At 52.1% G+C, this 12,070-nt stretch overlaps 1 long non-coding RNA gene across 1 annotated transcript; it reads left to right on the top strand.

Moving 5' to 3' along the window:
* Positions 1-3,326: 3,326 nt before the first annotated feature.
* LOC131838410 (uncharacterized) lies at positions 3,327-11,730 on the top strand. The gene is made up of 3 exons (XR_009356592.1): positions 3,327-3,387; positions 7,047-7,205; positions 11,605-11,730. It is a non-coding gene; the product is annotated as an uncharacterized LOC131838410 (long non-coding RNA).
* Positions 11,731-12,070: the final 340 nt, after the last annotated feature.

The raw sequence follows: 12,070 nt of genomic DNA, 5'->3' as shown, positions 1-12,070 counted from the left end.
CTTCATCTTTAAGAAGTATGCAAGATGTCACCTCCTCTGAAGACCACCCTGATCTGCCCAAGCAGAACCAAACTCCCCACTACATCCCTCTATAGTCTTAAGAAATCTCTTTTTGCAGACCATACAATGATCATTTCACCCTCCTTCTCATAGTTTAGATGTCCTTCTTTATTTCCAAATTGGTAGAAATAATTGAAAAAAGAAAAAAACCAACCTTTGATACAACCCGACACCCCAAAACCAAATAATCCCATTAAAAAACAGACAGAAGACTGGAAAAGACATTTCTCCAGAGAAGACATCCAGATGCCCAAGAGACACATGAAAAGATGCTCAACATCACTTATCAGCAGGGAAATGCAAATCAAAACCACAATGAGCTATCACCTCACACCTGTCAGAATGGCTAAAACAAAAACACAAGAAACTACAAGTGTTGGTAAGGATGTAGAGAAAAAGGAACCCTCTTGCACTGCTGGTAGAAAAGCAAGATGGTGCAGTCACTGTGGAAGGCAGTATGGAGGTTCCTCAAAAAGTTAAAAATAGAACTACCTTACAATCCTGTTATTGCACTGCCGGGGATTTACCCAAAGAATACAAAAACTCTAATTCAAAGGGATACCTGCACCTATATGCTTACTGCAGCTTTATTTATAGTAGTCAAACTATGGAGGCAGTCCAAGTTCCGCCCACAGGTGAATGGGCAAAGAACATGTGGTATATCACATGCAATGGAATATTACTCAGCCATCAAAAAGAATGAAATCTTGCCATTGGCAATGACATGGATGGAGCTAGAGAGTAAAATGTTAAGCAAAATAAGTCCATCAGAGAAAGACAAATCCCACATGATCTCACTTATATGTGAAATATAAGAGACAAAAACGAGCAGAAGAATAAAAAAAGAGAAAGACAAAGCAAGAAACAGACTCTTAACTATAGAGAATAAACTGCTAGTTTAGCAGAGGGGAGGTGGGTGGAGGGACACAGGGCATGGGGATTGAAGAGTACACTTATCATGATGAAAAAAAATAATAAAATAACAGAAAAGGAAAAAAAAAACCCTTTTATTTTTTCCTTTCCTTTATGATTGGCCCTTGTCTCCTTCTTCCTCTATCTTCAACTTTTCACTCCCTCTCTTCCCCCACCCTATCTCCATAAAGATCAGAACCCCCCAAGAGAATGGAACGATTAGAATAGAAAAAGGGGGCATGGTCAAATGAGTGGTGGCAAACCAGTCTGGTTCCAGTTTCTCTTCCTCCACACTGGCAGTTCTGCTTCCAGGGAACCCAAGCTTGGCAAAGGCAAAACACAGTCCATCTGAATCATAGGAGGTTGGAAAAGGCAAAGTGAGATGGAGAAACCAAGGCAGAATGAGATCAGTAGCTGGCTCAGGCTGCAAAAGCAGGAGAGAAGCTGATATTAGGAACAGAATAAAAAATACTGATTCACAAACCACAGCAAAACTCTGTTGCCAAACAAATGCCCTGTTGCAGCCACAGAAGGTGGGCGGTGGATGTCCTGATTTACAACCTGTTGCAGAGCTTAAAGAACTCTCAGGTCATCTTTATCTATACAAAAATAACAACAGAAAGACACCCCCCCCTCCCCAGTGCTCTGTAGTTTTCAAAGCAATTATTTACACATTATTCCATTTAATTATGATGTGTCAGAGCTGAAGAGGTCTTTAGGAGGTCAGTTTAATCCCTCAGGCTACAGCAAATGAAGACTAAACCAGCAAGTGACTTGCCCAAGGTCACACCCCTGAGTTATCAGCAGAGTGCAATGCTCTTTTTAACACACCATACTTTTCACACCCAGAAGAATCCAGTTCTCCAATGTTCTCCAGGATTCAGAGGTCTCTACTGGTTTCGTTTTGCTTGGGTTTCGAAGCCCCTTAAATGAAGGGGTGTGGTGCCTACAATAGCTTTACAAGATTCCCAGGCAGAGGCTCGACAGCCTCTCTCTCAACCCTTCTCACAATTTGCTGCCACATGAGCTAACATGGTCTTCACAGTGCTGTATCCTTATTACCAGGAGTGCCTAAGCTATTAACTCACTAGTAACAGGTGCCAAATTGCCTCTCCTTTTGCACAAGATGTTCATTTACAATCAAATTGCACATAAATCCCTCCAGTCCCTGCTCATTTCCCTCTGCCCTCATCCTTTTTTGTCTTTTTTTTTTTCTCCTCAGTACTCCCAATCCTGTCTGCTGAGAGTCTCTGAGATGATGTGTGGGGAGAGAAGGCTGGGAGCACTAGAAGGACACAGGGCCACTGGGCTTCCTCTACCCCCAGCACACAGGCTCCAGGAAGGGACTATAGGAATAGCCTGGTGGAAGCACTCTGAGAACAAGGACGCCTCTTAAGGACTCTTCTAGAATAACTCCCTCATCTTACAGATAAGGAAACCGAGGCTGGGCGTACAGACACGACTTGCCCAAGCAATTAGGGAAACCGAGCTAGGAGAACACCCCGCCCTCCCAGACCACTTCACTTCCTCCACCTCTGCTTTTGGCATTGCCAATGAGGGCCTTGGAGCTTAGGGGGTAGGGGGATGATCTAAGATCGCACAGCTATTAAGTGCGGGGTCCAAGAGCAGAAGCACAGTGAGATATGGGCGAGAAGCAACCAAGGGAAGGAAAGCAGACCATCGGGCGTTTCCCAGGTTAAGGCGGGTATGCCGCACAACTCCAGGGGGCACTGTTCCTACTGCATTCCATGCATCCTCTGGCCCCCGCGTGCCCTGCTGAGCAGGGGGATAGAGGATGCAGTGGAGAGAGGGCAGGTGTCCTGGCCCTCCTGAAAACCGGCTCCTGGGGGCCTGCCACCTCGGGGGCTTCCGACCCACCGTGGAGGTGCCTGGGGCTCCCAAGCCCTGCCCGCGGCCCCTTCTCTGGGGAGCCGGGGACAGGGTTCGAATGCCTTTCCCCATTCAGTGGGATTATCCCTTTTGAATTGTTTAAAAAAAAAAAAAAAAGCTGCAGCTAGCGAACCCTGCCTGACAACACCGGAGGAATTTTTCCCAGGGATCGGCCGAAAGCTGACTCACATTTAAAGACTTGCCCAAAGTGGTCATGCCCCTCTGAGCAAATACCACAGGCATGTAAAACCTCGCTCCCCTCGGCCTCCCTGCGGAGAGGACTCCCCGCGCGGCCGCCCTGCCCGGCCCCCGATTGGACGAGCGCCGCGCCGCTTAGGCGGGCGCAGCCAATGGGAGCGCCGCCTAGCCGGGCGCAGCCAATGGGAGCGCGGCCTCGCCGGGTTGCTATCCTGGCGGTACCGGGGTCCGCAAAGGGAGGCGCGGGCGGGTAGCTGTCACTGCTTGTTTCCTGTCCCGGAGGCGGGGGTGCAGCGGGTGGGAGGCTCTGGCTGTTTGTTTAGGCAGGTAAGGCCTGGGAGGGAAGTAAAAAAGAAAGGGCTGAGCCGCCTACACCGGAGGCTGCCTCAGGGCCTTTGAGCTCCAAGTTTCCATTCCAGAATGTGAGCCGCCCTGGAGCTGGCTGCGCAAAGCGCGAGGGGTCGGCCGGCTCGCAGGCAGCTCCCGCCGGCCCCGCCGCGTGCAGGCTGCCTCGGGTCTCCAGCACCCCAGCCAGGGCCCGGCTGCCCCCGCCTGCGGGCATCAGGGACCCCAGAACCGGACTAGCGCAAGAGGGGTTGCAAGGAGGGATCTCACCCTGATCGCGGGGAGGTGGACGTGCGGTCAGGACTAGATCTCACTCAGCTGCAGCTCTTGTCTTTTATCTTCAACAGGGGAGGTTGGGGCTGGATCCTTTGTGAAGTCCTTGGCCCCGAGGTTCTGGTTCTGTTCTCAACACCAAGGGAGGAACTTTGGCTCTTCGTTCTTCTGTCCCGAGCGGTTTTCCACCTAGCAGCCGCAGAGCTTTTCTTGATATGTGAACGGACTCCTGAGCTTCCCCTCCCCAGCAACCTTTTCAGGATCAGCAATCAGGTCTTATTCCCCTCAGTCTCTCCTTGACTGCTAGCAACGCCCACTGCGTGCCCCAGTTCTTTCCGACCCCAGGCCTTTGCACGTGCCATTCCTCTGACCTGCCACCCCAGCCTCGCTCTTGGCCAGCTCCCAGCTCATCCTCAGGGCTCAGAATAAATGGTGCTTTCTTAGGCCCTCCCTGCACCCTGATCTGCCGCCTCCCATGGCACCCTGTGGTTTGCCATCACAGCACATATCCCAAACCGTAATTTTGTAAGTTTATGTGTATTTGTTTGCTTAATGTCTCCTCTGCTAGAAAGGACAGAAGCCACTTCTGTTTTGTACCTAGTGTAGTCCCTGGCACTCAATAAATACTAGGTTGAATTTGTTAAAAAAATGTATCTTCGGGAGTAAAGAATCATTGTACTCATTTAACAGATGAGGGTTGTAGAAACTCAGGCAAGTGAGGTAACTTACCTACATTCAAATGGGTGAAAATGTTCAACCTGTCTCTGGCTTTCTGCTTGTGTTAGGCAATTGTACTATAAAATTACAGGCCTTCTGAGAGGTGACACGTAAATGCTAGAACAGATGGCTCTGGCACTTTGGGTGCCGTGGCTTTGCTTCTGCTGCCCAGGACTCTTCCAGCCCAGTGCAAGTACTGTTCGCTTACTCATTCAACAAATATTTATGGAGCACCTATTAGGAGCCCAGCAGCACGATGGTAAACAGGAGAGTCCCCTTCAGAGCTTACTGGTGAGGGTGTATCTAGACACCACGGCTACAGTCCTGTCTACCCACAGGCAGAATCAGGTCTGGGAGCCAACCATCAGTATTTTAAAGGAGAGAGGTGCTGAAGCAGGGAAGCATTATCGATGGCGAGAGATTTTTCTTTTCTGGGTACTATTCCCTTAGCTGTGATCTAAAAGCTGGCTCTGCCATCAGCTCCACCCAGCGCCCCTCCTCACAGACACACATGCACACTTGCACACTCGCCTGCCTCCACCACCACCACCGACCAGTGGCTGAGTCAAAATGACATAAAGGGGAAGGGCCAAATCCCAGCTCCCCCTTGAGAGCCAAGCTGCGTGATCTCTGGAGAGTCGCTGCCCTTCCAACCCCAGGCTCCTCATCTGGCCCGAATACTTCCCAGCAAGGAAACATCCATGAAATGAACTGCTCTGTTACTTTAGTCCATCACTTCTTCAGCATACATATACTGATCATCTGCTGGGCTCTGGGCACACTGTCCAGCCCTGGGACTACAGTAAGGAGCAAAACTAGCTGTGGCCTCTGTCCACAGAGAGCTTACGGTCCAATGGGGGAAAAGCACATACAATCATCAATCAGTTCAATTAAACAGCGGCTGAACAGTCACCAGACAATGTAATTAAAAGCTGAACTGAGTCCTAACGCATGGTCACATCAGTGTGCAAAAATCCTGCTGCAGGAAGGCTCTTGCACATTCCAGAAAGCAGAGAAAGCCAGCTTGGCTGCAGGGGAGAGAGGAGAGAGGGGAGAGAGGGGAAGAGGGCCAAGGTGCTGTGTGCAGGGCGGCGGGGGGGGGGGGGGTAGGGGGGAGTGTCAGTGTGATCTGAGAGCTAGGGGAAGCCACTGGAAGACTTTAAGATGAGGATTTTATGTTCCAGTTTTTATTTTAAAAATATTCCTTGGTGAGGCAAGGGGAGAGGAAGAGACAGAGCAGAAGTGAGAGATCTGCCAGGAGGTAAGGGGCGATGGGGACATGGTTATGGTGACAGCAGTGGAGAAGAGAAGGGCTGTTGGACCGAAGAGAATTCATCAGTCCTCATCTATCTTAAAAGCCGGGTTTCTTAATTTTTTCAAATTTTCTCCCAGAAAAATGTGCAGCATGTCAGATTGTAAAACCCAGTCCTTTTCGTACTCGCTAACATGGCAGCAGACTCGGTCAACATTCTCTTGTAACTTCTGGTTCGTGCAGGCGTATGGACACGTGCCCTGGATCCTGGGGCTGTGAGTCCTGTCAGGTCTGCCCAGTGTCTTTCACTCGCCCTTCCCACGAGTCAGCCATTGAACGTCGTCCCTCCTGTGGGCCATCGTTCCCTTAACCCAGCTGGCAGGGCAGGGCTGGTCCTGGTCCTGGGGCGCCCTTGTGTAACCAGTGGAGCTTCAGAGCCTGCAGTGTGGACTCCTTGAGGGTGAAGCTGGTGGGGAAGGGCGTGGTGAGCAGGCCATTTTCCCATTTTCCCAGTAGGCCCCTTTGGATACAGACCCATTTCACATGAGTCCCGCCAGTCACAGCTTGGGGCCACCAGCCAACCTTGCCCCCCTCTGGTTGGTTATTCCTGTGAGCCCTAAAAATGCCCTGACCTGTTTCACTTTCAGTTCTAGTGTGCGCACGCACACGCACACACACACACACACACACACACACACACACGTGCTTCAGGCTGTGGTGTTTCCACTGAAGAGGGAATGCATCATTTGCTCCTTGTGGTTAACCCCATAGTGTATAAGCCTTGTCTACACGAGAAAATGTGTTCTTGAGTATTTTGCAAGCTGCCCTCCTTGACGCGATCCAGCATTTTCGCTGTACCCTTCCACTGATCCCTGAAGAGATGTGCCTCCACCTGAAAAGGCAGATCTTTAGGGAGCTCTGAGCCACAGGGCTCCTTTGGCTGGTTCTCCACGGTAGAAACCCCAGGGGCTCCTCAATATGCCCCCCAGAAGCTTCCCACTGGAGAAAGTCCCAGCTTTCCCCACCGCCTTGTCTTCCATGGCCTCTGGCCCCAGCCATCCTCTGTCCCAGGGCGATCTAGGTGAGAAGATGTAGATAGCTCTGGCTGCCCAGTCATCCCTCTAGGAGCCTCTCTGCCTGGAGTGCGTGTGGCAGGGTGGTGCGTCCCCTTATCTATAAAGACAATGCTTGTTCAGAGCCCCGAGACTGGGACAGCAGCCACTTACCAACACTCAAGTGTGGCCAAGCCTGTTGGCCTGGCTCAGGTTTGATGCCCAGGAGAAAGCAGGGTATCTCAGGGGTCTATCTCTGGGCTGTCTACCAGTTCCTAAAGCAATTAGCAGAAGGGCCTGGCCCTCCCCAGCTTCCATTCATTCTTTCTCTTTTATTCATTCACCAGACTAAGAGGAGTTACCCGAGGGCAGGGATCATGTCATATTCATCCATGAATTCCCACCCCTGAGCCCAAGCCTGGCACCAGCGATACTCCAGTGAATGAGCCCATTCAGTGATCACGCAAAGTGTGGGGCGAGCTCCACCCCCTGAGGATCCACACCAGGTAGGGGCCACACAGGTGGGGTGCAGTTCCTTGTCTTCCAGGAACTCGCAGTCTGGGTGGGGAGACAGTCGTCCCACAATGATTTATTCCGCTTAACCGTGGGCTGGGGCTGGAGTAGGCCCTCCTGGGAAATGAGTGAACAGGCCCCCATACCAAAAATAAGTGTCCCACCCCTCCGAGCATTGATGTTGGGTTTTTCTACCGCCATCGTTCAAGGCCCCAGGTCGGGCAGGATCTTAGCTCTTCCCAGCTTTGACGGCCCCGCTGCCTCCCTGGCATCCCAGGGCGCATGTCAGGATTCTGTTTCCTGGCTGCTAGTGGACAGGCAGGTGGGGCTGCTTTAGTTCCGGGCTCCGGAGGGTCAGATCCAAGTTGCAATCCAGTTCCCGCTGCTCCCTGTCCAGAGTGGCACACACACTCGTAAACCCACCGGAGCCTCAGTTTCTCAGTCTACACGGATGACGGCAAGCACCCACGAGCATCTATCCCGTGCTGGCCTCCCTACTCTAACTTTTCCGGTCTTCCGGCACCAGGGACCTCCACTTGACAGAGAGGAGAGTGACACGCAGAGGCAGGAGGGGGAATGCAACCCAGGGAAGCAGTCCTTGCAGGCCCGGCTTTGTCCGGCCAGGCCGCTCTCAGCCCCTCTTTCCAGGCGCCCGCGTGGAGCGCGGCGCATGCCAGTTGCACCGGAGCTGAGCACGTCTCCTGGCTTCACCGCCTTTCCAGAAACACGGGTCCTTCTGTCTGTTTCTCCAGGCCGTGACCTCAAGTCCAAGCCCCGGGTTCCAGGCGTGTCCTGACTCTCCACCCCGCTGGGCTGCCCCTCAGAGAAATTTCCCTGAACTCACCCTCCTCTTTCCTGGGCACGCAGCTCAGGTCAACGGCAGGTCCTCTGACCCATCCCCGGCAGCACTCCCCGGTTCCAGGCCTGCCCCCGCAGTCACTCAGCCTCAATGGCCTCCCGCTGTTTTCTCATCTCCAGGCTCTCTCACGCAGCTTCCTTTACCCCTTTCATCCCTGCCCCCTACTCCGCTCCCACATCCTGCCCTGGGGCCCTCTCCCTGGCCCCAAGAAGTCTGTCTGGGTATTGTTCTCCACTCCCAGCATTAGCATTCTCAAGGCCCGCATTTGCATTTTGATGGCTCCTGTCCCAGCTAGACAGGGGTACACTTTGATGCATATATATTTTGGAGAGGAGAGCTTTCTCCTGCACAGCGTCTAATTTTCCACTTTGATTCAAGTGCATTCTTTGGTTCGGGCCTGATTTACTCTGGGCCAAGACACACTTGAGCCAGCACCTTTAGGCTATGCTCAGGCCTATAAGATAACGGAGGGATTTTGCCTTGTGGGAGCTCCAAGGAACAGAAGTCTCACTTCCCACGCCTCCCGCTTCTGCTCGGAACATCAAAGCTTCCTGCCAGCTCGCATCTGCAACCAGTGTTCTTCCCTCCCAGGCTCAAGAGCCTTGCCCCCCACCCCCACACCTCTCCGCCCCCCACCCCCCAGCATTCCCGGACACAACAGCTAAGGCCAGAGATTGGGGTTCGCTGTTGCCCACCCCTGGCTGAGATAGAGCCAAGCCTTGGGCCTTGATCTGAGGGAAAGCCACCATAAGTAGGCGAGGAGGATGGGGTACTGAAGCCACCCAGGTAGCCTAGGATATCACCCTGGATGTCCCTGTTTATAACCTGAAGACCTGGAGGGTCTTAATGCAGGGACAAAGTGACCACATGGGGCCCAGGATGGTGGGGCTTTTACATGCCTGTGGGCCGCTGGGGTTCAGCCAGAATTAGAACAGCCAAGTGCCAAGCAACAGAGAGAAAGGAATGTCTTGCCAGGTCTCCAGGGGTTTCGGGGCCACATTTTACTGAGGTTTAGGGAATTGTGGTTTGCACGGCATGGCTTCCTAGGGTTTCATCCCAACTTCAGAGTGATTTATGATTCCTGTTCCATTGAGCGGCTCTCCACATTCATTTCCACCTACAGCTGAGTTCTTTCAAATAACATCTTACACGGGTGGTGTGGGGGTGGATAATGAGGCACTTCAGGGTGGGGAAGTGGAGGCAGACATCAGGGAGGGCTGGAGTTGGAGTCTTGGAGGCTTTGGGCTCCTGGGTGGCAGGGCTGACAGGGCAGCAGCAAAAGAGATGGAGAAAGTCTGGATTCCCCCCAGTTCAGTGAGCCTTCAGCTAACGTCGCTTCAGAGGGTTCTATATTCCTGTGCTTTGTGCTGATGACCGAGGTCGTTGCAAAATCAAATAGAAGTGGGTCAGTTAAATCTCGAGGAATTTCTGTTCTCGTGGGAGAGACATAAAGGCCTCATGATAACCACGACTGCCTGCCCATCGCTTGCTCGTGGAGGGCGTTTTAACCCCAGGAGCATTTCTAACTTTCGTAGCAGTTAGCAGTATTCTGTTGCCCATTTTCGGATGGGAAAAAGAAAGGTTCCTGTAAAAGGGTCCAAGGTCACACCCCTAGGAAGTTGCAGAATCAGCAGCGTTCGAACGTCCGCAGCCCAAACTCCTTCCCTGGTATCAAAAGGCAAGGCAAAGCAAAACCCCCAAACCCGAGGACATGAAACAGCCAAGGGTTCTGAGAATTCAGGGAGAGAGGAGCCACATCCAGCTGTGGGCACAGGGACTAGCTCCAGATAAGACAAGACACCTGCTCCTTCTCGAGCTCCATCCTCAAGAGAGGTCAGAGTCCCTAGGGAGAGATGTCTGGGAGGGCGCAGGGAGTAGAAGCCCTGAGATGCACTGGGGAGGGCGGGGGGCGGGGAGATAGGGAGTCATCCTGGGATGCAGGATCTGAGAAGAAAAGAGCAGAGAATGGAGTGGCACCGGAACGCAGAGTGCTCTGCAACATCTGGAGATACTCTATAGGTGTTCGGAGACCCAGGAAGATTTTTGAGTAAGCTAGTGATGCAACAAAAGACATATTGAGGAAGAGAGAGAACTCAAGAAGACTTAGCTATAGGAAGATAATAAAATGTCAGAGATCGGGACAGGGAGCATCTGGGTGGCTCGGTCGGTTAAGCATCTGACTTGTGCTCACTCAGGTCATGATCTCAAGGTCCTGGGATTGAGCTCTGAGCTCCAGTTTGGACCCCCTGCTCAACGGAGAGTCTGCTTCTCCTTCTCCCTATGTCCCTCCCCCTGATCCTGCCAGCTCACTCATTCACTGTCTCTCAAATGAATAAATAAAATCTTTAAAAAAAAAAAATATCACAGGGGATTCAGGCCACTGAAATCCAAGCAAGGGGCAAAGAGATCCTAGGCACAGTCGCCTGAGAATGGCAAGGTAGTTTTAAGCATGGGAAATGATTTGGAGATGGGAATAGAGACCCCTAGCATGAAGGGGGTGGGGGAGGGAGCCAGAGAGACAGGTTTGGAAACCCTAGGAACAGATCTAAGCAGCAGTGCTAACTGAAGACAAGAGAGAGGTAGGGATCAAATCCAGACTCAAAGGTCAGAATGGGGAAGGGGAGAAGCAAAGGGGACAGAAAATAGTGCTGGGACACCAGGTGAGGACGAAGGGAAATTCGCAGGTGGCTGTCTGTGTCAAGTGTGCATTCTCCTCTCTGTCCACGTCATGCCTGGCAGATCAGCGGGGTGGCTTCTGGCCCAGCCACCTGGCCTGGTGCTCTGTAGGCAGCAGTGTTTTCTTTTATAAAGGTGGGTCACAGTGCAACCCTCCACAATTCCCGTAAAAAGCAGAGCGCCTGGCATGTGCTCAGGAAATGGCAGCACTCATTGTTATAGCTATCGTTGACTTATGTTATTCTTTCCCAAGTTTAGGAATTCTAGAGATCAGGGACCAGGTCTTTGTATTTACCTTAATCATCTGCTCAACCCCAGGCATACTAGAGTCCCTGTTTCCTGACTCCTGGGAAAGTAGGATGGGTGAACTCTCCCATCGATTTGTTTCTTGCTGCACCAACCATTTATCCCTTGTTGGTGTTTCACTACCATTAACTATTAGGCAAGAAGACACTGGAGAGTCAAGAAGAAGGACTTTTGGAGGTTCTGAACTCTGGACCTTTCCAACCATGCTTCGGTTTCTCTGTATAGAATTTCTCGAATTTCCTTTTATGGGGCAGTGGACTAAGACCAGCCCAGGGATGTGGTTGGTTCCAAGGCTGGGTTCAGAGTGGGGTAGTGGGGAATTATGGCTGCCAACTGCACGCTTTCAGACAATGTTTCTGGACTTGCATGATCTCACTTGATGAGGGGTGGGTGGGAGAAGCTTGGAGCAACAAAGATAGGCATGGTCACATGAGCACACCTATGATCCTCCAGAGGGGGTGTGGGGGACGCAGATGCCAGGTGGGACCAAGGCCTCAGGAGGGCTTGGCCATGTTTGAACCTGAATCCAAGGTGTTTTTTTTTTCCCTTAGACTCTAGGTAAAGCAGTGCCTTCCATGTGTCTGGTCAAAGGACTTTCAGAAGGATTCCTTCCCTCTCATCAACACATCGTGGCCTGTCCTTGCCAAAGCAGCTCAAGGAGTCTTCGCCCTGGGACCCAATTATTAAAATCCCCTGTCCACTCCTGGCCGGCTTTGTTGCTTGTATTGGTTTGGGTGAGGGGCAGAGGGAGGGGGAGCGGTGAAAGGCGAGGAAGTGTTTGAAAGCGAGGCCTCCCCTTCGTCTTGGCTGTCCCAGGCTTTGATAATGCCAGCGGCTGAGACAGCTACTGAACTCTTGGGCCCGCCTCTCCCAGAGCTGGCGGCTTGGCTTTCATCTCTGTTTGTGGCCAAGGACAGGGACGTGGGGGCCAGCACCCAGCCTGGCTAATGAGTAATTGGGAGCCTCGTCTGTGTGTGCTTCTGCGACATGCACTGGAGTGACCTTGAGATTGCCAGG

The sequence above is a fragment of the Mustela lutreola genome, chromosome 8, assembly GCF_030435805.1.
Source record: "Mustela lutreola isolate mMusLut2 chromosome 8, mMusLut2.pri, whole genome shotgun sequence".
Lineage (NCBI taxonomy): Eukaryota > Metazoa > Chordata > Mammalia > Carnivora > Mustelidae > Mustela > Mustela lutreola.
This window is presented reverse-complemented; position numbering and strand designations above follow the sequence as displayed.